Source organism: Adiantum capillus-veneris, chromosome 2 (assembly GCF_014529385.1).
Source record: "Adiantum capillus-veneris isolate H3 chromosome 2, ASM1452938v2, whole genome shotgun sequence".
In the NCBI taxonomy this organism is placed as follows: Eukaryota; Viridiplantae; Streptophyta; class Polypodiopsida; order Polypodiales; family Pteridaceae; genus Adiantum; species Adiantum capillus-veneris.
In genome coordinates this window covers 29,571,484-29,597,264 of record NC_140932.1, presented here as the reverse complement: position 1 = coordinate 29,597,264, position 25,781 = coordinate 29,571,484, and positions in this window count along the sequence as shown.

Below are 25,781 nucleotides of genomic sequence, written 5' to 3'. Positions count from 1 at the left end.
AGAGAGAGAGAGAGAGAGAGAGAGACGTCCACTGCAAGATCTGAGGTGCTATCATTTCCACACACACACACACAAAAAGAGAGAGAGAGAGAGAGAGAGAGAGAGAGACGTCCACTGCAAGATCTGAGGTGCTATCATTTCCACACACACACACACAAAAAGAGAGAGAGAGAGAGAGAGAGAGAGAGAGAGAGAGAGAGAGAGAGAGAGAGAGAGAGAGAGAGAGAGAGAGAGAGAGAGAGAGAGAGAGAGAGAGAGAGAGAGAGAGAGAGACTCCATGACATGCAGTTGGTGTGGTCGTGAGTAGTTTAAAAAAAAACTATGCCGCAAAGTTTACTGGAGTGTGTGGGCTTAGTGCCAGCCTCACGAGGAGTGGAAGATGGTGCATGCAGCCTTGGGGTGACGGTCTTGATACTATGCATGCAGTCATTCAACACAGCCAGACGCAAGCATGTGTTAATGAATGGCCGTGTTGATCTAAGGTCTCTGACTAAGGGTCTGATCTGGAGAAGCAAAGGCATGCAAATTAAGGAAATTGTTGGTCACGGTTGGGGAGTGTTGGTGAGTTGCATGGCGGTTGGTGTTCTGTGAGGATGAGGACAGCCGACGTAAAGTCGTGTGGTTATGGTTGCGAGACCTCATGTATTCAAGTGGTTGGGCTGCAGTTTGATGAGAGAGGGAGAGAAAAAGGAGATATCATGCAACTGGAAACTGCAAGAGGGTTGCATGGCAGCTAGAATGAGTGGGAGGAGAGGAATTAGAGATAGAGCAAGATCAGATGGGGTGCTGGCACCAACAACAAAATGAGGAAGGAGAGAGAGAGAGCATGATTGGTTGGCAGTCAAGTGCTTGTGGCACAGGAGTCTAGTGAGACTGCTTCATGAAATTGTGTGGTTGAACCAAGAGAGAGCATATGGTCGACAGTGGACCAGAGAAAGAGAGGGAGATTGGGAATTTCAACTGCTGCATGGCATCAAGAGGGGCCGGCTGGAAACTGCGAGAGAAAGAGAAAGAGCGAGAGAGAGCGTCGAACTCTGCATGCCGTCCGGGGGGGAGGGGTGAGACAATTGGGGAGCTGTGGGCGGCACCTATATACCAAGTGCACATCCATCGGTAATGGTCCTTGCCCGCTTGCACCACCTGCTGTGGTTTTATGTTTCGACTGTGTTCGTTAATTAAAAGAAAACAATAGTATGGCTTTCTCACAAAACTAATTTGATGGTCGTTCCCACTAAGCAGAGAGATGGTTGATTAGGCAATCGCGTTCCTGTTCTCCTCCCGTTTACTTATTCACGCGGATAATCACCATGGTCACTTGGGTATATTCCTACAACAATCCACCATAACATCTGTTGCAAACTACTTCTTCTTTTTTTTTGGTCGTTCTATGTGACAGAATTCCATTATACTCGCTATTTACAAAGTGTCATCATGGCTAAATACATTGTTTCTTGCTTTCCCCCCCCCATAATATCCTATCTAAGGCCGTATGCTAATCCTTTCTTATTATTGAGTATTTTCATTAACAGATTATGAGTATTTTCATTAAGTTTAATCTGTTCAATTATGACGTTTAATTATCATAATTTCACTATTAATTACTATATCATAACAATAAATAAGAATTTCTCTTTAATTCCAAAGGTGACTAACTGTTATACAATCAACACAAATTACTGCAAGCTGAATCAACTAACAACATTAACAAGCATGAGAGAACAAAATACTTAGCTAATGCTTGTCGAAATCCTTAATCTTGGAGCGTAGCCTATGCTCTGATACCACTGCTACAAACGAAATGCGCGGTTGCCCTGCAAAATACTCATAATAGAACAATACATACCATAAAACGATAAATCGGCATACCTGAATCCTCGCACATGCACATGATCGATCTCAACACGAACAGAGAGAGATAGCAAGCGAGAGAGAGAAAGAGAACATGTGCAGGTGCACCTCCTAGAGCGGAGTGCTAACCCTGGGACGACAAGAGAGAAGAGAGGAGAGAAGAGAAGAATAAGGCGACATTGGGTGCAATCTCCCCCCATGCAAGAGTGACCATTTTCCTCTTGCACGTATTTCATTTATAGATTTCTTGAATGGTCAAATTGAGTACAAAATCAGCCCACTATGCAAGCAAAAGTTATCAAGGACAACCATAAGCTTTTGTGCGTCTTCTAAAGTGTGTGCTAGAAGCACTACATCATCCACATACAACAAAATCATGATTACCACATTGCAAATAGTGACCTCTTCAATGCCTTCTTCTTTCATAAAGTCAAGTACCATTTGTTCCAATTGATCAATGCATAGACCAAAGAGAGTTGGTGACAACAGGCATCCTTGTTTAGCCCCAGTAGTGCTTACAAAAATTTCTAAAATTTCTCTTCCCATGCGCAATTGACAAATCACCTTCTCATATATTCGAGAAACCACAAGCATAAACTCACTTGGAACTTGGTGTTCTTCCATCCTTCTCCACAACAATGCCTTTTTTAAAGTCCACAAAAGAACAATACAATTGCTTGCCTTTCAATCGAATTTCCTCCATGAGAATATGAAGAGTGATAAGATGATCAATCATGCTATGGCATTGATGAAAACCCGTTGGTTCTTTTGCACGCTTGTCATTCTATTCAGGCCAATCACTTAATTTCATCTCTATTCTGCACCCAAGCAACTTTGACACAAGAGACCCATTCATTATAGTACGGTAGTTGTTTACATTCTTTACATCCCTCCTTTATGCAAAGGCTTAACCCAATTAGTACTCCAATCATAAGGCATACCATGTTGAAGTGCAAGGTTGAACATATCACACATCCACTCATGGGTAAAATCTCCCATCCATTTGATCATCTCTGGCTTGATACTTGAAGATCCCCCGCTTTGTGAGTGGCCAACTTTTCAAGCCTATCGCTTTTTTCAGCATTTGCTTGCTCATATAATTCGCTACAATGTGTGTACATATCCACAAGACTCAAGTTACCAAAATTATCAACCTCCTTGTCTCTCAGGTTTTTCCAAAATCTTCCAGATGCATGTGCCTTTTCTTGCAATTGAAAAAGTTGTTGCTTTACTTCCCATCTTCTTATCTTCTTTTGAATCAATGCTTTGTATGTATGCAAATGACTTTGATAGTTGTCTTTGTGCATAGTTGCATCAAGATTTATCAAGGACTTTTGAGCATCTTGACATTCTTTATCAAACCACCTTTTGCGTGATCTACCTTTGTTGATACCATGGAGATGCTTAATGGCAAAACATTCTTCAGCACAAGAATAAATAACATTCTTGAAATCTTCCCATTTAGTTTCCAATGGTGCGTCATATTGAAGCTTTGTCATCCATAACTTTTTCTCAACCATATCAATGTACATAGTGATAATTTCTCTTTCCGTTGGCTGAGATTATCATGTTTAGTTGCTTCTCCATATAAAAGGTCAATACATAAGGTTCGATGGTCAGATTCTGGGGTCCATTGGCCAAACATAAAACTCGTTATGCAATACATGATGGCTTTGGAGAGTAGCACATAGTCAATCACATTGTCCCCATTATGTTTCCTACATGTAAATCCATTGGTTCCACTCCATAAAGACACACCATTGGCAATGAGCATACCCGTGCTATTACACATGTGTAAAAGTAACTTTCCATTGTGATCCGGCTCTTTCTCATCCATTGAAGTACGATCATACAAGTGAGCTTCCTCCAACTCCCTTGAAATGTATGGCATATCAAATTATTGAGGATCATGTTGCGATGTTTTTGTGCGAGCATTCATATCCCCAAATACAATAACATCACCTTCGCCTTTGAAATAAGCAATGTCCTCTTCTAAATCAAAAAATGGTTGATCTCTATCCATGCAAACATAAAAGGGGAAATCATGATGAGGAATGTATCAACCGGTTACAAAAATGGGTGCTCTTTTTGGTGTCATAATTTTCAGTCGTACATAACGTTTGTACTTGTCATCTTTTACAATTGATACAAAATCTTCCAATCCTTTCTTAACCATACATGCTACCCCTCCTTGTCCTCTTTGTTGCTTGAGATTCTTTGACCACATTAATGAATGTACATTGTAATCCTCCAGGCCGTCAATCCTTTGTGTATTATGCTCCCAAGTTTCAACAAGAAGTACAACATCGGCTTTGCTTGTTAGTTCATCAATGACAACCCCCGCATTCCATGTGTATCCGTTACAATTCCAAAAGCATATATTCAATTGTAACTCGGTCACATAGGTCACGTATCCCTATTTGCTTGAGGGACTTGCCTCCTCCTTGGGCACATTTTCTTCGTGAGAGATCTCCTTGTTTTTCTTATTCTTTTTATCATATGCCTTGCGATGCATATTTTGTTGCTTAATAGTGCGATCTTCACATACAAAACATTTTGTATCTCTCAAATAGATCCAACTATTATCAAGGATAATCTTTTGTTTGGTCTCATCCGACATGGTGCATACAATTGGCCATTCTCTAGAGAGAGATAGATAGATAGATAGATGGATTTTATTATTGTCCTCGGAGGTCAAATATGACATAGGGGACCAAAGTTACATGTGATTTTGTATGTGTATGGATGATGAGTGACTCTTGATGCTCCAAAATTGTGGTGATGAGAGTCATAATGGAGAGCCCACACTGTGGCTGGGAGAAGAAAGTGTGTAGGTCTAAGTTATGGCTGAAAATGTGAGAGAAGCAAGTTCGGATGTGATCAAAAGCTGAGCACTCTAGTAGTGTGTGGTACTCAGACTCTCGAACTTGCAGTGAGCATAATGTGCACAGTCAGTTTGACTCTTTTCCATTTTCCCAATGCCCTATCTCTCATCGAAGGAAATGGGAGCTAATCCGAATGGCTGCGATAGTGCGTATCATGAACAAGGGAATAGGCTCAAGCATGTAATTGTAAGTACGGTCTCCTCTTTCAATGAAGAACATGGTTTTGTAGTTGGGGGCAATATGGGTGGTGTAATGTATGAAGTGTGACCCACCGGATTTCTCCCAAGCCGTAATATATTGGCGTTGTAGAAAAGCTTCATTCACTTGGGAGTCAATTGAAGCATCATGTAGCAAGTGTAATGCATCCCATCTCCCAAACCACTTCTTTATGTCTTGCATCCATCCCGTGCTCAAGATCTTGCTTTTATGCGTCTTTTGAACCAATTTTCTTGCTTCCTATGCAATTGTAGGAAGTCGATGTGAGGGGTTTTGACGCATTTTTATCATGTACTCCACAACCCTTTCCATACCCATAACCTCAAGTGGAAGAGATCTCGACTCAAGAAGTAGGAGTATATATGGTGTTTGTGTCTTAACTTGGAGAAAGTTTGTAAGAAAACTCTTTTGGACATTCTCAAACTCTTTCCAAGTAGACTTTGAGATGCTCCCACCCCACACTTCAACTCCCACCAATGCATCAAAAAGATACTTCTTGAGAACCCAACATTTGATGTTTCCCACATTACACATGTTCTCAAATGCATAATATTCTCTCTTTCCCGCTTCCAAACGATGCATAGCACATTCATGCCACTTGTGATTGGACGAAAACTCAAGGCCAAGGTACTTAAAGCTCTCAACAACTTCAAGTGTCTCATTGTTGTACACAATGCATGGCTTCTCTTATGGTAGGTTTTTACAAGCATAACCGTTTTTTTAGATTCATTCACAATCATCCCACTATGCAAGCAAAAGTTCTCAAGGACAACCATAACCTTTTGTGCATCTTCTAAAGTGTGTGTTAGAAGCACTACATCATCCAAATACAACAAAAGCATGATTACCACATTGCAAATAGTGACCTCTTCAATGCCTTCTTCTTGCATAAAGTCAAGTACCATTTGTTCCAATTGATCGGTGCATACACCAAAGAGAGTTGGTGACAATGAACATCCTTGTTTAACCCCAATAGTGCTTACAAATTTTTTTGAAATTTATTTTTCCATGCGCAATTGACAAATCACGAGAGAGAGAGAGAGAGAGAGAGAGAGAGAGAGAGAGAGAGGGAGAGAGAGAGAGAGAGAGAGAGGAATTTTATTATCGTCCTTGGAGGTCAAATATGACGTATGGGACCAAAGTTACATGTGATGTAGTATGTGTATGGCTGATGAGTGACTCTCAATGCTCCAAAATTGTGGTGATGAGAGTCGCAATGGAGAGCCCACACTTTGGCAGGGAGAGGAAAGTGTGTAGATCTAAGTTATGGCTGAAAATGTGAGAGAAGGAAGTTTGGATGTGACCAAAAGCTGAGCACTCTAGTAGTGTGTGGTACTCAAAATCTTGAACTTGCACTGAGCATAATGTGCACAATCGATTTGACTATTCTCCATTGCCCCAACGTCCTATCTTGCATCGAAGGAAATGGGAGCTAAGCCAAATGGCTGCGATAGTGCGTATCGCCGACAAGGGGATAGTCTCAAGCATGTAAGTGTGTGTACGGTTTCCTCTTTCAGCGAAGAATGTGGTTTTGTAGTTGGGGGCAATATGGGTGGTGTACTGTATAAAGCGTGACCCACCGGATTTCTCCCAAGACGTAATACATTGGCGTTGTAGAAAAGCTTCATTAACTTGGGAGTCAATTGAAGCATCATGTAGCAAGTGTAATGCATCCCATCTCCCAAACCACTTCTTTATGTCTTGCATCCATCCCGTGCTCAAGATCTTGCTTTTATGCGTCTTTTGAACTTTTCTGTTTGCTTCCCATGCAATTGTAGGAAGTCGATATGAGGGGTTTTGACGCATCTTTATCAAGTACTCCACAACCCTTTTCATGCCCATAACCTCAATTGGAAGACATCCCGACTCAAGAAGTAGGAGCGTATATGGTGTTTGTGTCTTTACTTGGAGAAAGTTTATAAGAAAACTCTTTTGGACATTCTCAAACTCTTTCCAAGTAGACTTTGAGATGCTCTTGCCCCACACTTCAACTCCATAAAGAAAAACCGGTGTGACCAATGCATCGAAAAGATACTTCTTGAGAACCCAACACTTGATGCTTCCTGCATTACACATGTTCTCTAATGCATAAAATGCTCTCTTTCCCGCTTCCAAACGACGCATAGCACATTCATGCCACTTGTGATTGGACGGAACCTCAAGGCCAAGGTACTTAAAGCTCTCAACAACTTCAAGTGTCTCATTGTTGTACACAATGCATGGCTTCTCCTTATGGTTAGTTTTCACAAGCATAACCTTTGTCTTAGATTCATTCAAAATCAGCCCACTATACAGACAAAAGTTCTCAAGGACAACCATAAGCTTTTGTGCATCTTCTAAAGTGTGTGCTAGAAGCACTACATCATCCGCATCCAACAAAAGCATGATTACTGCATTGCAAATAGTGACCTCTTCAATGCCTTCTTCTTGCATAAATTCAAGTACCATTTGTTCCAATTGATCGATGCATAGACCAAAGAGAGTTGGTGACAAAGGACATCCTTGTTTAAACCCAATAGTGCTTACAAAAATTTCTGAAATTTCTCTTCCCATGCGCAATTGACAAATCACCTTCTCATAGATTCGAGAAACTGCAAGCATAAACTCACTTGGCACTTGGAGTTCTTCCATCCTTCTCCACAAATTTTTATGTGGAATCATATCCAAGGCTTTCTTAAAGTCCACAAAACAACAATACAATCGCTTTCCTTTCAACCGACTTTCCTCCGTGAGAACACGAAGAGTGATAAGATAATCAATGGTGCTATGGCATCGATGAAAGCCCGCTTGTCCCTTTGCACACTTGTCATTATCTTCAGCCCAATCACTCAATTTCATCTCCATTATGCACCCAAACAACTTTGCCATAAGAGACCCAAACATTATAGTCCAGTAGTTGTTTACATTCTTTGCATTTCCTCGTTTGTGCAAATGCTTAACCCAATTAGTACTCCAATCATAAGGCATACCATGTTGAAGTGCAAGGTTGAACATATCACACATCTATTCATGGGAAAAATCTCCCATCCATTTGATCATCTCGAGCTTGATACCTTGAAGATCTCCCGCTTTGCCATAAGAGACCCAAACATTATAGTCCAGTAGTTGTTTACATTCTTTACATCCCCTCGTTTGTGCAAAGGCTTAACCCAATTAGCACTCCAATCATAAGGCATACCATGTTGAAGTGCAAGGTTGAACATATCACACATTTATTCATGGGTAAAATCTCCCGTCCATTTGATCATCTCCGGCTTGATACCTTGAAGATCTCCCGCTTTGCGAGTAGCCAACTTTTCAAGCCCACCACATACATCCTCAATAGTAAAAAGAGAGGGTATACATGGGAGTGAACCATAAAATGAAATTTTCTCATCATTTGCTTGCTCATATAATTGCCTACAATGTGTGTACATATCCACAAGACTCAAGTTACCAAAATTCTTAACCCGCTTGCCCCTCAAGTTTCTCCAAATCTTCCACATGCATGTGCCTTTTCTTGAACTTGAAAAAGTTATTGCTTTACTTCCCATTTTCTTCTCTTCTTTTGAATCAATGCCTTGTATATATGCAAATGACTTTGATAGTTGTCTTTGTCAATATTTGCATCAAGCTTTATCAAGGCTTTTGAGTATCTTGACATTCTTTATCAAACCACATTTTGCGTGATCTATCTTTGTTGATACCATGGAGATGCCTTATAGCAAAGCATTCTTAGGCACAAGAACAAATTACTTTCTTGAAAGCTTCCCATTTAGTTTCCAATGGTGCATCATATCGAAGCTTTGTCATCCATAACTTTTACTCAACCATTTCAATCTACATTGGTGCCCGTTTGAAATCCATACATAGTGATAATTTCTCTTTCTTTTGGCTGAGATTATCATGCTGAGTTGCTTCTCCACATGAAAGGTCAACACATAAGGTGCTATAGTTGGATTCCGGGTCCATTGGCCAAATATAAAACTCTTTATGTGATACATGATGGCTTCGGAGAGTAGCATATAGGCAATCACACTATCCCCATTATGTCTCCTACATGTAAATCCATTGGTTTCACTCCACAAAGATACACCATTGGCAATGAGCATACCCGTGCTAGTACACATGTGTAAAAGTAACTTTCCATAGTGATCCGGCTCTTTCTCATCCATTGAAGAACGATCATACAGGTGAAATTTCTCCAACTCCCTTGAAATGTATGGCATATCAAATTGTTGAGTATCATGTTGAAATGATTTTGTGCAAGCATTCATATCCCCAAATACAATAACATCACCTTCACCTTTGAAATAAGCAATGTCCTCTTCTAAATCAAAAAATGGTTGATCTCTATCCATGCAAGTATAAAAGGGAGAATCATGATGAGGAATGTAGCAGCCAGCTACAAAAATGGGTGCTCTTTTTGGTGTCATAATTTTCAGCCATACATAACGTTTTGTACTTATCACCTTTCACAATTGATACAAGATCTTCCAATCCTTTCTTAACCATACATGCTACCCCTCCTTGTCCTCCTCGTTGCTTAAGATTCTTTGACCACATCAATGAATATACATTGTAATTTTCCAAGCCATTAATCCTTTGTGTATCATGCTCCCAAGTTTCAACGAGAAGTATAACATCGGCTTTGCTTGTTAGTTCATCAATGCCAACCACCGCATTCCATGGGTATCCATTACAATTCCAAAAGCATAGTTTTAATTGTAACTCAGTGTCATAGGTCACACATCCCTATTTGCTCGAGGGACTTGCCTCCTTCTTGGGCATATTGTCTTCATGAGAGATCTCCTTGTTTTTCTTATTCTTTTCCTCATATGCCTTGCGACACATATTTTGTTGCTTAATAGTGCGATCTTCACATACAAAACATTTTGTATCCCTCAAATAGATCCAACTATTATCAAGGATAATATTTTGTTTGGTCTCATTCGGCATGGTGCATACAATTTGCCGTTCTCCCGAGCGACGAGCTCCTTGCTTCCCCACTCTATGTGCTCCATAGACCATAACTCCTGACATGCCAAAGTGGGTTTTGAATAAATCTTCAATAACAATGGCAAGAAAAGGAGGTGTCTCTAGCTTCTCTTCAGGAATTCCATGAATAACAATGTTCTTGGAACGTCGCTCCCGTTCCTTCAACTCCTCCACATCCACATTCTCAACATTCTTTGTTTAAGCCATATCTTGCATGAATGAGGAATTAGAAACCACATTTCTACCACATACATCAGCCCAAGACTTGTTTGTGCATACATTTTTCATGTCGCATACATCCCGGCTCATGGTGTCAAATTTCTCCTCTTTCAATACATGGTCATGCTCTACTTTGCTCATCCGCTCCTTCAAAGCATTCAAGTCCACAAGAGAGAGTTTACATTCTTTGACTTCCTCTTCAAGTTGCATCGAACGTGTTGTTTGCATCTCAAGTGTCCTCTTGAGATTCTCATTCTCAACCACAAGTACCCTTAGTGTGCCATTCTCCATTGCAAGTGCTCGTAAGTCTTCGCCTTGTTTGTTTACAGTCTCTTGCAATGATACCAAGTATGCCATGATCATGGTTTCCGATGTCGTTGGTTGGGTGGTTGTGTTTCTATCTCCACAATTAGGAGATCTTGGATCATTTTCCACAATGGTTGTGGACCTTGTTGAAGAAGAAGAACCCTTGCAAGTGCCGAAAGACATTATATGTAAAATAAGAGATGGGAGTCAACTTTCTTAAACCTGTTCACTTCGGAAATGCTGTCAGAGATGCCTTCTATAACTTTGAAAATTTTTGTCTTTACATCAATGCTAGAGGGCTTTGTGCTCTTTGATTGAGGCTATAGATCACCTAAATCAAAGTTCGGATGAAGAAGTTATGATCAAAAGAGTGAACTGCTGTCTACTAGGTCAAAAAACGGCTGCGTTTTTTAGAGAGAGAGAGAGAGAGAGAGAGAGAGAGAGAGAGAGAGAGAGAGAGAGAGAGAGAGCGAGAAGAGAGTCAGTAGGAGGTAATAGAGCAAGAGAGAACAGAGTGAGTAGGAGGTAATAGAGCAAGAGAGAACAGAGTGAGTAGGAGGTAAGGGAGAGAGAGAGAGAGAGAGAGAGGGAGAGAGGAGAGATAGAGAGAGTGAGAGGGGGAGGGGAGCATAGAGAGTGGGACAGAGCATGTGTGTCTATGAGAGAGAGGGATAGAGAGAAAGTGGATAGAGAGAGTGACAAAGAGGATATGTGTAAAGAGTGATAGAGAAAAAGGAGGGGTAGAAAGAGAGTGTTTGTGTTTGCATGTATGTATAGAATGGTATAGAGAGTGTGTGAGAGAAAGAAACAAGTATAGAGAGATAAAGGTAGAGATAGAGAGATAAAGGTAGAGATAGAGAGATAAAGGTAGAGATAGAGAGAGAGTAAGTGAGATTGTGTGTGTGTGTGTAAAAAGGGAGAGAGAGTAAAAGTCTAGCTAAAAATTGAGAGATTTTAGGCTTGCCCTTTTTTCATTGGTTCATAAAATAGTTTTTGGTGAACATGAAAACAAAAGGAGTTCAAAGTCAAAGCTCATGATATTGACAAGAATCTATTTGGAATACTATGGAACTACTTGTGAGGCATCTTATTATCATAGAGCAACAAGTTCTTGCATATATCTAGCCCCAAAAATAAATTTCCCAAAATAAAGAAGTTCTTTCAAGAGAAGAGAAGACTATAAATTCAAAGCTCATGATATTGACAAGAATCTATATGAAATACTATGGAACTACTTGTGAGGTATCTTATTATCATAGAGCAACATGTTCTTGCATATATCTAACCCCAAAAATAATTTTCCCAAAAGAAAAAAATTCTTTCAAAAGAAATTAGAGACGACTATAGTGCATGGCATGCCATAGCAAAGTTCAAGAAATAACCAATAGATTGAAAAAATGAGAGTGAAAGTGTCTAATTGTGTTTAGTAGAGTTAAAGGCATTTTATTAGTAATCATATGAGTTATTAGTATTATTTATTAATTTTTTAATTCAAACAAAAATATTTTTAAAAAAATCTGTATTCCATTATTTAAGAGGGTTCTTTTGGATGCCTAATGTCATTGTTGACCAATGTTACAAAAAAGAAGCGTTAAAAACCAAGAAGGAATCATTATAAACGTAGAATTTTGGTATTACAAAATAAAGGATCCAAAGATAGTGTGCTGGAGGCACGTAGTTGAAGCTCATCCTGAAACCAAATATCCTTAGTTCACTTGGTTTAGGGCCCTAGTAGTTGACAAGTTTTGCATTCATGGTGGCAAGACCACAAAAAGCAAAGGTATGAAGTGGTATATTGCCATCACCTAGTTCATAATTTCGTTCCTTGCTGGATAGGTAAGGTATCCACCCTCAAGAAGCTTCCCGACAGTGTACTTGATCTCATTCATTGCAATCAAAAGTCACTTACTTGGCAACATTCATTGTCATCAAGTCCAAACTCAAGCTCTCCCAAGTATGTAAGCCCATTGTCAGCGTAATTGATGAGACAGGAAATTTTGTCCCTAATCTTTTGTGGTGTCCTTGCATTGTGTGTAGCTTCCTCATTCTCCAAGATGGCTTTTGCATAATTGAATGCATTCTTGATTAGAAGAACATTGGACCGTGATGATGATGATGTCATTGTGTGCGAGAGAGAGAGAGAGAGAGAGAGAGAGAGAGAGAGAGAGAGAGAGAGAGAGAGAGAGAGAGAGAGAGAGAGAGAGAGAGAGAGAGATAGATAGATAGATAGATTTTATTATCGTCCTCGGAGGTCAAATATGACCTATGGGACCAAAGTTACATGTGATGTAGTATGTGTATGGCTGATGAGTGACTCTCGATGCTGCAAAATTGTAGTGATGAGAGTCGCAATGGAGAGCCCACACTTTGGCTGGGAGAGGAAAGTGTGTAGGTCTAAGTTATGGCTGAAAATGTGAGAGAAGCAAGTTCGGATGTGATCAAAAGCTGAGCACTCTAGTAGTGTGTGGTACTCAGACTCTCGAACTTGCAGTGAGCATAATGTGCACAATCGATTTGACTCTTCTCCATTGCCCCAACGCCCTATCTCGCATCGAAGGAAATGGGAGCTAAGCCGAATTGCTGCGATAGTGCGTATCGCGGACAAGGGAATAGGCTCAAGCATGTAAGTGTGAGTAGGGTTTCCTCTCTCAGCGAAGAACCTGGTTTTGTAGTTGGGGGCAATATAGGTGGTGTAATGTATGAAGCGTGACCCACCGGATTTCTCCCAAGCCGTAATACATTGGCGTTGTAGAAAAGCTTCATTCACTTGAGAGTCAATTGAAGCATCATGTAGCAAGTGTAATGCATCCCATCTCCCAAACCACTTCTTTATGTCTTGCATCCATCCCGTGCTCAGGATCTTGCTTTTATGCATCTTTTGAACTTTTTTGCTTGCTTCCCATGCAATTGTAGGAAGTCGATGTGAGGGGTTTTGACGCATCTTTATCATGTACTCCACAACCCTTTCCATGCCCATAACCTCAATTGGAAGAGATCCCGACTCAAGAAGTAGGAGCATATATGGTGTTTGTGTCTTAACTTGGAGAAAGTTTGTAAGAAAACGCTTTTGGACATTCTCAAACTCTTTCCAAGTAGACTTTGAGATGCTCCCGCCCCACACTTCAACTCCATAAAGAAGAACCGGTGTCACCAATGCATCAAAAAGATACTTCTTGAGAACCCAACACTTGATGTTTCCCGCATTACACATGTTCTCAAATGCATAATATGCTCTCTTTCCCGCTTCCAAACGACGCATAGCACATTCATGCCACTTGTGATTGGATGGAACCTCAAGGCCAAGGTACTTAAAGCTCTCAACAACTTCAAGTGTCTCGTTGTTGTACACAATGCATGGCTTCTCCTTATGGTATTGAGAGGAAGATGTAATGCATGAGAAAAAAGAAAGGAGAGTTGCTTGGTTTAAGAGAAAAGAATGGTTGCAAATTTTCTATTTATATCTATTTTTCAAGAATCCACTTTTTATTAAACTAATATTATTTAATAAAGTTACATTAAAATTAAATCTCTCTCTACACACACATTCTCTCTTCTCACACACTTTCCTTGTCTTTCTCTACACACACACACACACACACACACACACATGCTCTCTCACTCATCACACACACACACACCCTCTCTCACTCTTTCTATTCCTACATCTCTCTCTCTCTCTCTAACAAAAAACGCAGCCGTTTTTTGACCTAGTAGACTACAGTTCACTCTTTTGATCATACCTTCTTCATCCGAACTCCGATAAAGACAGAAATTTTCAGAGTTACGGAAGACGTTTTTGTAGCAGCATTTTTGAAGTGAACATGTTCAAGAAAATTGACTCTAATCTCTTATTTTACATACAATGTCTTCCGGCACTCGCAAGGGTTGTTCTTCTTCAACAAGGTCCACAAACATTGTGGAAAATGATCCAAAATCTCCTAAGTGTGGAGATAGAAGCACAACCATCCAACCAACATCATCGGAAACCATGATCATGGTGTACTTGGTATCATTGCAAGAGACCGTAAACAAACAAGGCGAAGACTTACAAGCACTTGCAATGAAGAATGGCACATTAAGGGTACTTGTGGTTGAGAATGAGAATATCAAGAGGACACTTGAGATGCAAACAATACGTTTGATGCAGCTTGAAGAGGAAGTCAAAGAATGTAAACGCTCTCTTGTGGACTTGAATGCTTTGAAGGAGCGGATGAGCAAAGTAGAGCATGACCATGTATTGAAAGAGGAGAAATTTGACACTATGAGTAGGGATGTATGCAACATGAAAAATGTATGCACAAACAAGTCTTGGGTTTATGTATGTGGTAGCAATGTGGTTTCTAATTCCTCACTCATGCAAGCTATGGTTCAAACAAAGAATGTTGAGAATGTGGATGTGGAGGAGTTGAAGGAATGGGAGCGACGTTCCAAGAACATTGTTATTCGTGGAATTCCCAAAGAGAAGTTAGACACCTCCTTCTCTTGCCATTGTTATTGAAGATTTATTCAAAACCACTATGGCATGTCCGGAGTTATGGTCTATGGAGCACATAGAGTGGGGAAGCAAGGAGCTCCTCTCTCGGAGAACGGCGAATTGTATGCACCATGCCAGATGAGACCAAGCGAAAGATTATCCTTGATAATAGTTGGATCTATCTGAGGAATACAAAATATTTTATATGTGAAGATCGCACTTTTAAGCAACAAAATATGCATCGCAAGGCATATAAGGAAAAGAATAATAAAAACAAGGATATCTCTCATGAAGAAAATGTGTCCCAGGAGGAGGCAAGTCCCTCGATCAAATAGGGATGTGTGACCTATGAGACCAAGTTACAATTAAAAATATGCTTTTGGAATTGTAATGGATACCCATGGAATACGGGGGTTGGCATTGATGAACTAACAAGCAAAGACGATGTTGTACTTCTTGTTGAAACTTGGGAGCATGATAAACAAAGGATTGACGGCTTGGAGGATTACAATGTACATTCATGGATGTGGTCAAAGAATCTCAAGCAACGAAGAGGACAAGGAGGGGTAGCATGTATGCTTAAGAAAGGATTGGAAGATTTTGTATCAATTGTGAAAGATGACAAGTACAAACGTTATGTATGGCTGAAAATGATGACACCAAAAAGAGCACCCATTTTTGTAGCCGGTTGCTACATTCCTCATCATGATTCTCCCTTTTATGCTTGCATGGATAGAGATAATCCATTTTCGGATTTAGAAGAGGACATTGCTTATTTCAAAGGTGAAGGTGATGTTATTGTATTTGGGGATATGAATGCTCGCACAAAAAAATTGCAACATGATACTCAACAGTTTGATATGCCATATATTTCAAGGGAGTTGGAGGAAGTTCACTTGTATGATCGTACTTCAATGGATGAGAAAGAGCCGGATCACTATGGGAAGTTACTTTTACACATGTGTAATAGCACGGGTATGGTCATTGCCAATGGTGTATCTTTGTGGAGTGGAACCAATGGATTTACATGTAGGAGACATAATGGGGACAGTGTGATTGACTATATGCTACTCTCTGAAGCCATCATGTATCGCATAAAGAGTTTTATGTTTGGTCAATGGACCCTGGAATCTGACCATTGCACCTTATGTGTTGACCTTTCATATGGAGAAGCAACTAAGCATGATAATCTCAGCCAAAGAAAAGAGAAGTTATCACTATGTATGGATTTCAAACGGGCATCGATGTACATTGAAATGGTTGAGAAAAAAGTATGGATGACAAAGCTTCAATATGATACACCATTGGAAATTAAATGGGAAGCTTTCAAGAAAGCTATTTGTTCTTGTGCGGAAGAATGCTTTGCCATAAAGCATCTCCATGGTATCAACAAAGATATATCACGCAAAATGTGGTTTGATAAAGAATGTCAAGATGCTCGAAAGTCCTTGATAAATCTTGATGCAACTATGGACAAAGATAACTATCAAACGCATTTGCATACATACAAGGCATTGATTCAAAAGAAGAGAAGAAGATGGGAAGTAAAGCAACAAGTTTTTCAAGTCGAAGAAAAGGCACATGCATGTGGAAGATCTTGGAGAAACTTGAGGGGAAAGCGGGTTGAGAATTTTGGTAGCTTGAGTCTAGTGGATATGTACACACATTGTAGGCAATTATATGAGCAAGCAAATGATGAAAAAATGCAATTTTATGGTTCACTCCCATGTATGCAATGGGCTTGAAAAGTTGGCCACTCGCAAATCGGGAGATCTTCAAGGTATCAAGCCAGAGATGATCAAATGGAAGGGAGATTTTACCCATGAGTGGATGTGTGATATATTCAACCTTGCACTTCAACATGGTATGCCTTATGATTGGAGTACTAATTGGGTTAAGCCTTTGCATAAAGCAGGAGATGTAAAGAATGTAAACAACTACCGGACTATAATGATTGAGTCTCTTATGGAAAAGTTCTTTGGGTGCATAATGGAGATGAAATTGAGTGATTGGGATGAAGATAATGACAAGCGTGCAAAGGGACAAGCGGGTTTTCGTCGATGCCATAGCACCATTGATCATCTTGTCACTCTTCGTGTTCTCATGGAGGAAAGTTGGTTGAAAGACAAGCGATTGTATTGTTGTTTTGTGGACTTTAAGAAAGCCTTTGATATGATTTCACATAACAATTTTTGGAGAAGGATGGAAGAACTCCAAGTGCCAACTGAGTTTATGCTTGCGGTTTCTCAAATCTATGAGAAGGTGATTTGTCAATTGCGCATGGGAAGAGAAATTTTAGAAATTTTTGTAAGCACTATTGGGGTTAAACAAGGATATCCATTGGCACAACTCTCTTTGGTGTATGCATCGATCAATTGGAACAAATGATACTACCAACACATGTCTTTTTGCGTATGTAATTTCTTCTTCCCGTGAGCATTGGGCTGCTGCATGGAAGCAAGTATGGAATGGGGATTTTTTTTGTTTGAATTTTCACGCCGTTACGCTGCCGAAATTTTGATTGCTTGTGAATATAATCATGCTTTTTGATCACGTTTGGAAACATAATCATGGTTTCATGTATACACAAAAGTTAGGCAAGCTTTCACGGAAGCAAGTATGGAATGGGGATTTTTTGCCGTTATGCTGCCGAAATTTTGATTGCTTGTGAATATAATCATGTTTTTTTGTGGTTTTTGAGGATGGGTGTGCCGAGGGTGGGCACCCCAGGGGATTCACCATGGAAAACTTGCCGCACCATGTAAGTGCAGGGGAGGGGGGTTTTTTTACAAGTTATATAAGTGTATAAGTTAGGGACACAGACTGGCAATTACAGAAACTGTTAACTAATGGGTCGAAGGGGAAGTTGGCAAGGTCGACACAGGCTGCAAAGGACAAACCCGATGGGGCAACGTGGTCACAAAATCAAAGGACTCAACAAACGGCATGCTAGGAGTGCTCAAAGGGAGCCAAACAAATACAAAAATCATAAGAGACATTGTTATTATGGGCACTTCGAGCCGGCATGTGAATTCAAAGGATGTGGTTGACCTCGTCTTTTTTATTATGGGCACTTTGAGCCGGCTCGTGAATTCGAAGGACGTGGTTGAACTTGGCTAAGGACAAGCAATGATTATCAGATACAAGAGATTCAGGTCTTTACAGCAAGGCTGTTACTGGAGCTAGCCAATTCCAATTCTCGGCATCGTTTGTCAAACTCATGCATGACTTGAGTCTCTATCGCCTTAACTTGAAGCACAACTCGTTAGCAATTCAATGGGATTACACGGGAGCAAGGATTGTCAAAGATGCTCATGGGTATGGTCTATGTAACACCACAAGAGCATGGTAGTTGCTCACAAGCTTCCCAATTATTTGCAAATTGGGCAAGGCCCTTGGTAGTATGAGGTCAAAAAGCTGTGAACCTTGATTCCAACTCGTTCGATTCTTACAACGACCATTTCATCGGTAGGCGTACTTCATGAGGTACGCAATTGGTATTTATTTATTGCACATATAATTCTATTTTTCCAGCAGATGTCCAAGTAGACAAGGTTGAATTTTTGTGCATGAACGACAAGGTTGTCCCCCTTTGCTATGACATCTGTCGTCAATAGCATTTGTTGGCAATGAGGCCATATAGAGTTCTACGAAGCAAGGCTTCCATTTCTACATCTTGCATTGAAGCTGGTCACGTTTTGCATACGCTATGAACATACACAATGGGGAAGGAATAGGCAAGGTGTTTGCAGGTGGATTCAATTTCGCAGGTTATGGCCTTATGCACCTAATGGGTGCATAAGACATACGAGGGCGTCTGTGCAGATATGGCTATGGGCCATTTTGGAATGAGTTTTCCTCCCAACTTTCATGACAACTGGTTGCAGCAACACAGACCAGGTTAGCCAAGTTTAAGTTTTTCTTGTTTTTTCCTGTTTATACTTTACTTGGCAATTACTGTCATTGTGCAAAGCAAAGTGCTTTGGCAATTTTATATGCAGCAAGGCTTCGGGGAACTAGCAAAATAGGGAATATCAACTCACTGAATCCCTACCAGTCTAAACTGTGCAAGGCACTTATGGTTTTGGTTCTCACGGTTGAGGACATCACTCTCCACAAGGGCTTACCAGACGGGATGCAAGGCATGCTACTTAGGTGGATTCAATTCTACCACCTCGTGAATTACGCTTCTGCCATCACACTTGCAACTTTGTCACACGGACATACTAAAAAAGGGATTGTGTACAACACCACTAAACAGAACCTAAACGTTTGACTTATTTCACAGGCAAAGTGGCATATTAAGTCATTTTGGTAAAGTCACGACCCCATACATGGTAAGTGGGGCAAGCTGTGGCTTGTTTTTTCTCTTTCCTCTCTCGATGATAGCATTATACAGGCAGCTTGTTGCATGCTTATAGGATAAGCTGCTAGTCAGGCATAAGATGTCTAAGAGCACACATTCTGGGCACACACACACTAGAAATTTAAGGAAAGTTCCTCAACCCAGCATGCTCTTCTTTCCGTTCTCCATCTCTCCCTCTTAAAAGAAAAATGAAACTCTTCTAAGAAGCTTTTGATACATGTTTTGCACGTGAGTCAGCTTGAGCCAAGGTTCTCTCACTCACAGCTAGCATGTGGCTAAGATGCTACTCAACTTAGTCTTCATTGGTTCGTCAATTGAACACTATTTTGCATAAGGGATATGAGCCAAACAGGCTAAGAGCCGTTGTCAGGCCAAGGGTAAGACCCAACTATTGGCATTCTTTGGGTGATTGTTTTCAAGATCTACCCAAGGAAGTACACATCGACATTAATGGACAAGCAAGAGTCTTGTCATTACGGATATTTAGGGTGTCATTTTTGCACTACATGTTTTCAGTGCGACACTCAAGTTGAGTTTTTGCTAATCTTCAACTCACAGCAGCTGATCTCTACAAGAAAGTATAGATACAACAATCAGTTGTGACAGCATGGCTATCCATAAGAGCTCGGCAGTTCACTTGTGTGGGTCTCCTGCTTTCTCTATAGCACTACGGAGTGTCTATGAACATACTGTTTTGGGGTAAGACTGTTGAGATGTCGAGCTCTACACCTTGAGCTGGCATCCACTACGGGTCTTGGCCGCTTACGGCATTTACTCACTGGCGCGTTAGGTGACCGACACGGAGGATCTCTGCCAGTGATTCTACAGTTGGACTACACTTATAGTGCCAGCCTAGTACGCTTCTAGCGAGTTCACACTTAGTGACCGCATGTACATATGTGCTACTTTTCAGCTTTAGCACTTAGTCATTTTGTACTCTCTTTTCTGTGAAGAAGAAGAAGAAGCTTTCCATCTCTGTGTGCTTTGTGCTTGTCTTGTGTAGCTCTCTTGCATCCTCATTCTTTACATGGTATCAGAGCCTGGTGCAGGCGAGAGAGGCTAAGAGAGCAAGAGCATCACAATCCCTTCGTTCGCAATCCACGACCAGATGCCGAAGTCTCCAAAGTGCAGTATACAGAGATTTATTGTACAAGTACAGTGGTTGTATGTACGCTTGATTGTGGACACTCGTTGAGTGTAGAAAGCGTTACAGGAACCACGATAGCAGGTTCAGCAGATTTGCAGGTTTTTGTAGATTGCAGCTATTTTGTCTTAGTGCTTCAAGATGTCTGACGGTTTCAGTCAGATTGTTACTGAGAAGCTTGAGAAAAATAACTACCCTGCATGGAAGTTCAGAATAACAAATTTCCTAAAAGGAAAAGGTTATTGGGACTATGTAGAAGGAGACAATGAAAAGGAACCAGAGATTCCCGAGGCAAATGCTACAGCAGAACAAAGGAAAGCTTTGAGGGACTGGCAACAAGGCCAGAGCAAAGTGATGTATTGGCTTTCTATGAGCATCACAGATGGCATGATGGGCTATCTACAGGATGCTGAAACCCCCGCCATTGCATGGAAAAACTTAGGCAGAGTGTTCGAGGTGAACACCAAGGCCAGGAAGCTTCAACTAAAGTCGGAGCTAAATCAGGTTAAGAGGAACAACCTCTCCATCAATGATTATGCTTTGAAGATCAAGAGTATCATTGAGGCTCTTGGATCTATTAAAGTCTCAATGGAAGACGATGACATTGTCCGTGCATGCTTGGATGGTCTAGGAGATGAGTATGTACATTTTAGTTCTTCCATGAATACAAGAGACGACATCCCCGTGTTCCAAGATTTGATTTCTATGATTATTCTTGAGGAGAAGAACCTTGACACATCTTCTTCTCATGGCAGAAATAATTCTGAACAGGCCTTCTATTCTAACTCCAACAGAGGTAGAGGTAGAGGTCGTGGTCGAGGCCCAAGGGGTTGCAGGGGCCAATTTCTGGAAGGTCAATCAAATCAAAACAATACAGGTGGCAGGGGAAACCAGTCTCAAGGCAGGGGGAGTCAAAGAGGTCGTGGTGCAGGATCAAGCAGGCAGCAACATACTCCAGATAGTAGAGAATGTTGGACTTGTGGTGAAAGAGGTCACATGTCATGTGACTGTCCAAAGGGAAAAGCAAGTAGAAAGAGAGAACAGGGCAACTATGCATCTACTAGCAGAGATGCAGATGACAGCAAAAATGAGCGCATGTTTGTTATGCAACATGTAATGAATACAATGACTGCAGAGAATTCCACCCAAGATGATGTTTGGTATGTGGATTCAGGTGCCTCTAATCACATGACGTCTCGTGGAGAGTGGTTTAGAGATATGCGCAAACCAGATGTGTCAGGCTATGTGCAGACAGGAGATGACACAGCTCACCCCATTGCTCATGTAGGGGACATACCTCTAAATACGAAGAGTGGGAAATCAAAGTACTTAGCAGATGTACTTCATGTCCCAAACATTACAAAGAATCTTGTTTCTGTTGGACAAATGGTTGAGCAGGGTTTGCAGGTTTGCTTCAATCCAAATGGCTGTTATGTAGAAGATTTCCAGAATGGCTGTAAGCTGATCACAGAGGGAAAATGTGTGGGCAGAATGTTTACGCTGAATGTAGACATGCCTGAGGTAAAAGCTGCATTATTTGCACAGGGCACAGGTGTTGTGGCTGATGTTGACATTTGGCACAAACGCATTGGCCATGTCAATGAGCAGAGATTGCGCAGCATGCAATCAAAACAGATTGTAAAAGGTTTGCCCAAATTCAAGGTGGATGGTATGCATAAAGTGTGTGCAGCATGCCAGTTTGGAAAACAGTCAAAGGGCTCATTTCCACATGAGCGCAATGTATGTAAAAAGCCACTTGAGGTGGTGCACACAGATGTTTGGGGTCCAACCGATACTGCAAGTATACATGGTTGCAGGTATTATGTCTCTTTCATTGATGACCATACAAGGAAAGTATGGGTCTACTTCATGCGTAACAAAAGTGAAGTGTTTGGTCACTTTCAAGACTTCAAAGTCATGATTGAGAAGGAGACAGATATGCAAATCAAGACATTGAGGTCAGATGGAGGGGGAGAGTACTTCTCCAATATTTTCTGCGAATGCATGGTATACACAGGCAGTTTACATGCAGATATACTCCACAGCAGAATGGGGTCGCAGAAAGGAAAAACAGGCACATTGCAGAGGTTGCACGTGCATTGATGAATGAGAAGAACATGCCTCATCATTTCTGGGCTGAAGCTGTAAATACAGCTGTGTACATTATGAACAGGACACCTACAGCTGCGGTGCATGATGTAACACCTGAGGAAAAGTTTACAGGTACAAAGCCTGATTTGGCACACTTGAAAGTGTTTGGCTGCATAGCTTACGTGCATGTACCAGATGAGTTGCGTAGGAAATTGGATCCTAAAGCAGAGAAATGTATTCTTGTGGGATATTCCCTTGAACAAAAGGGGTACAGGTGCTACAATCCTACTACACGAGAATTACGAGTGAGCAGAGATGTAGTCTTTGATGAGATGAGCAGCTGGTACAGTAATGCACATGGCACTATTGGGGCTGATGTAAAAGATGATGTGGTTGTACAAAATGTGAGGCCACAGTCACAGGTTTTGAGTGGACCACAAGAGTCCTCTTCTCATGGCTCTGTTGAGAAACCATGGAATGGTAGACTACGTACGCAGGTTACTCCACCAACAGGTACAGGGAATGTATCACGAAAAGGAAAGGAAAAGGTTGATGAACCTCCCTTTATGGTTGATGCATCATCAGGTTTTTCACATGTAGACATGGATTCAGATGGTTCTGAACAAAGTCTTGATGAGGAATTTGGAATTCCGGCTGTCAGGACACCTGGTGTAAGGAAAGTACAAGAAGATGCTAGAGGGCAAAGGAGTGACCCAGGACCGCGCAGATCTAATAGAGTCAGAAATCCAGTTCAGAAATTGACTTATGATGGGTATCTAGCGTATCACCAAGCCTACATGGCTAAGGTGATACAGGATGTGGAGCCCACATGTTTTGAGGATGCAGTTGGAAATGTGCATTGAGATGATGCAATGAATGAAGAGATGTCTGCATTGGAAGCAAATGACACATGGGAGTTGGTGCCATTGCCAAGTGGCAAGAAAGCTATTGGCTGTAAATGGGTGTATAAAACCAAGCATAAGGCTGATGGTAACATTGAGCGTCACAAGGCAAGGCTGGTCGCAAAGGGTTATGCACAGACGTATGGCATAGACTATGAGGAGACCTTTGCTCCAGTGGCAAAGATGACGACAGTGAGAGCTGTCATAGCAGTGGCTGCATCTAGAGGATGGATTATGCATCAAATGGATGTAAAGAATGCCTTCTTGAATGGTGAGTTGCAAGAGGAAGTGTATATGGATCAGCCACCTGGTTATGTCGATCCAGGTTACCCAGATTATGTATGCAGACTTCTCAAAGCTTTGTATGGTTTGAAGCAGGGCTCTAGAGCATGGTATGACAGGATTGCCAAGTATCTTGTCAGTATTGGTTTTAGGAGAGCTCATGCTGATCATTCACTCTATGTACGTGAGAGTGATGTGGGGATTGTGGTCATTACCATATATGTAGATGACCTTATTATTGTTGGTGACAATGCTATGGAGATTGACCATGTGAAGGGTCTTCTCAAACAGGAGTTTGAAATGAAAGATTTAGGCGAGTTGCGCTACTTTCTTGGCATTGAAGTGATCAGGACTCCAGAGGGTGTATGGCTATCACAGAGACAGTATGCTTTGGACATGTTGTCAAAGTATGGTATGGCTGATTGTAAGCCAATTTCTATTCCCTTGGATGTGAATGCAAAGCTGAGTGCAGAGAAGGGTGATGTTGTTGAGGATGTCAACATGTACAGGAAGATTGTGGGTAGTCTAATCTACTTGACTATCACGAGGCCAGACTTGAGCTACACAGTAGGCTTGGAGAGTCAGTTCATGCAACTTCCGAGGAAGCCACATTTGGATGGAGTACGACGCACACTTAGGTATGTGCAAGGTACTCTTGACTACGCATTGTTCTATGCAGCAGATGCACCATTAGCATTGTATGGGTATACAGATGCAGATTGGGCAGGTAGTATTGTTGATAGGAGATCTACGAGTGGCTTCATGTTCTCTTTTGGGAGTGCTGCTGTTACTTGGAGCAGCAAAAAGCATCCTACGGTTGCTTTATCGAGCACAGAGGCCGAGTATAGAGGTGCAGCAGTTGCGACGTGCGAGGTAGCTTGGCTACGCACATTACTTGAGGACTTGGGAGTGCAGGTGGACCAGCAGATTTTCATCCATTGTGACAACCTCAGCAGCATGCAGTTGGCTAGGAACCCAGTGTTCCATGCCAGGACCAAACACATAGAGGTCCATTACCACTACGTTCGAGAGCGAGTGTTGGCGGGCGACATCGACTTGGTCTACGTCAGCACAGAGGAGCAGATAGCGGATATCTTTACCAAGGCCCTCGGAGCTGAGAAGCTTCGATGTTTTCGGACTATGCTTGGACTCTGCGACATGCAGAGCTCAAGGGGGAGTGTTGAGATGTCGAGCTCTACACCTTGAGCTGGCATCCACTACGGGTCTTGGCCGCTTACGACATTTACTCACTGGCGCGTTAGGTGACCGACACGGAGGATCTCTGCCAGTGATTCTACAGTTGGACTACACTTATAGTGCCAGCCTAGTACGCTTCTAGCGAGTTCACACTTAGTGACCGCATGTACATATGTGCTACTTTTCAGCTTTAGCACTTAGTCATTTTGTACTCTCTTTTCTATGAAGAAGAAGAAGAAGCTTGCCATCTCTGTGTGCTTTGTGCTTGTCTTGTGTAGCTCTCTTGCATCCTCATTCTTTACAAAGACCCGGCGGGTGATTGCTACATCACCCCATAGGCATTAAGGATCACAGTTTGATCTTCATTGAGCATCACAGTTGATCACTCCTAGTTATACTTTCAATGAAAGCATTCTGCAATCTATCACGCAATAGAGAACAAACACACTTTTCACGTTGATTCCAATCATTCTGTACACGGTTGACTATGCTGGTTATCGTTATCTGCTAGCTGAGCAGTTTCTACAAAGAGTCTTACCAAGGGGTTTGACTACGTAGATTCTAATCCAAGGGCTTGGATTGCAAAGGCAACACCCAGGGTTCCCAGTGCAATGTTGTTTGTTTCTTCAGGTAGGGGACGTGCTCCTCTCCATTTGAATATGGGTAAGTGCACATTACGTTCAAATCTCCAAGTACGCATCTATTAATTTGGTGTTATTCCATTTTTAGTGTGCTTTGCTTGGTTTTTCAAGACGTATAAGTACGCTTGAATGTTACAAAGCCATGCCAAGGGCATGTCAGCACAAAGTAATTTGGGCCAAGTGTCCAAGTTATCTTTCTGCCTTATGCTGTTACGAACCTACTTGTAGGGTTC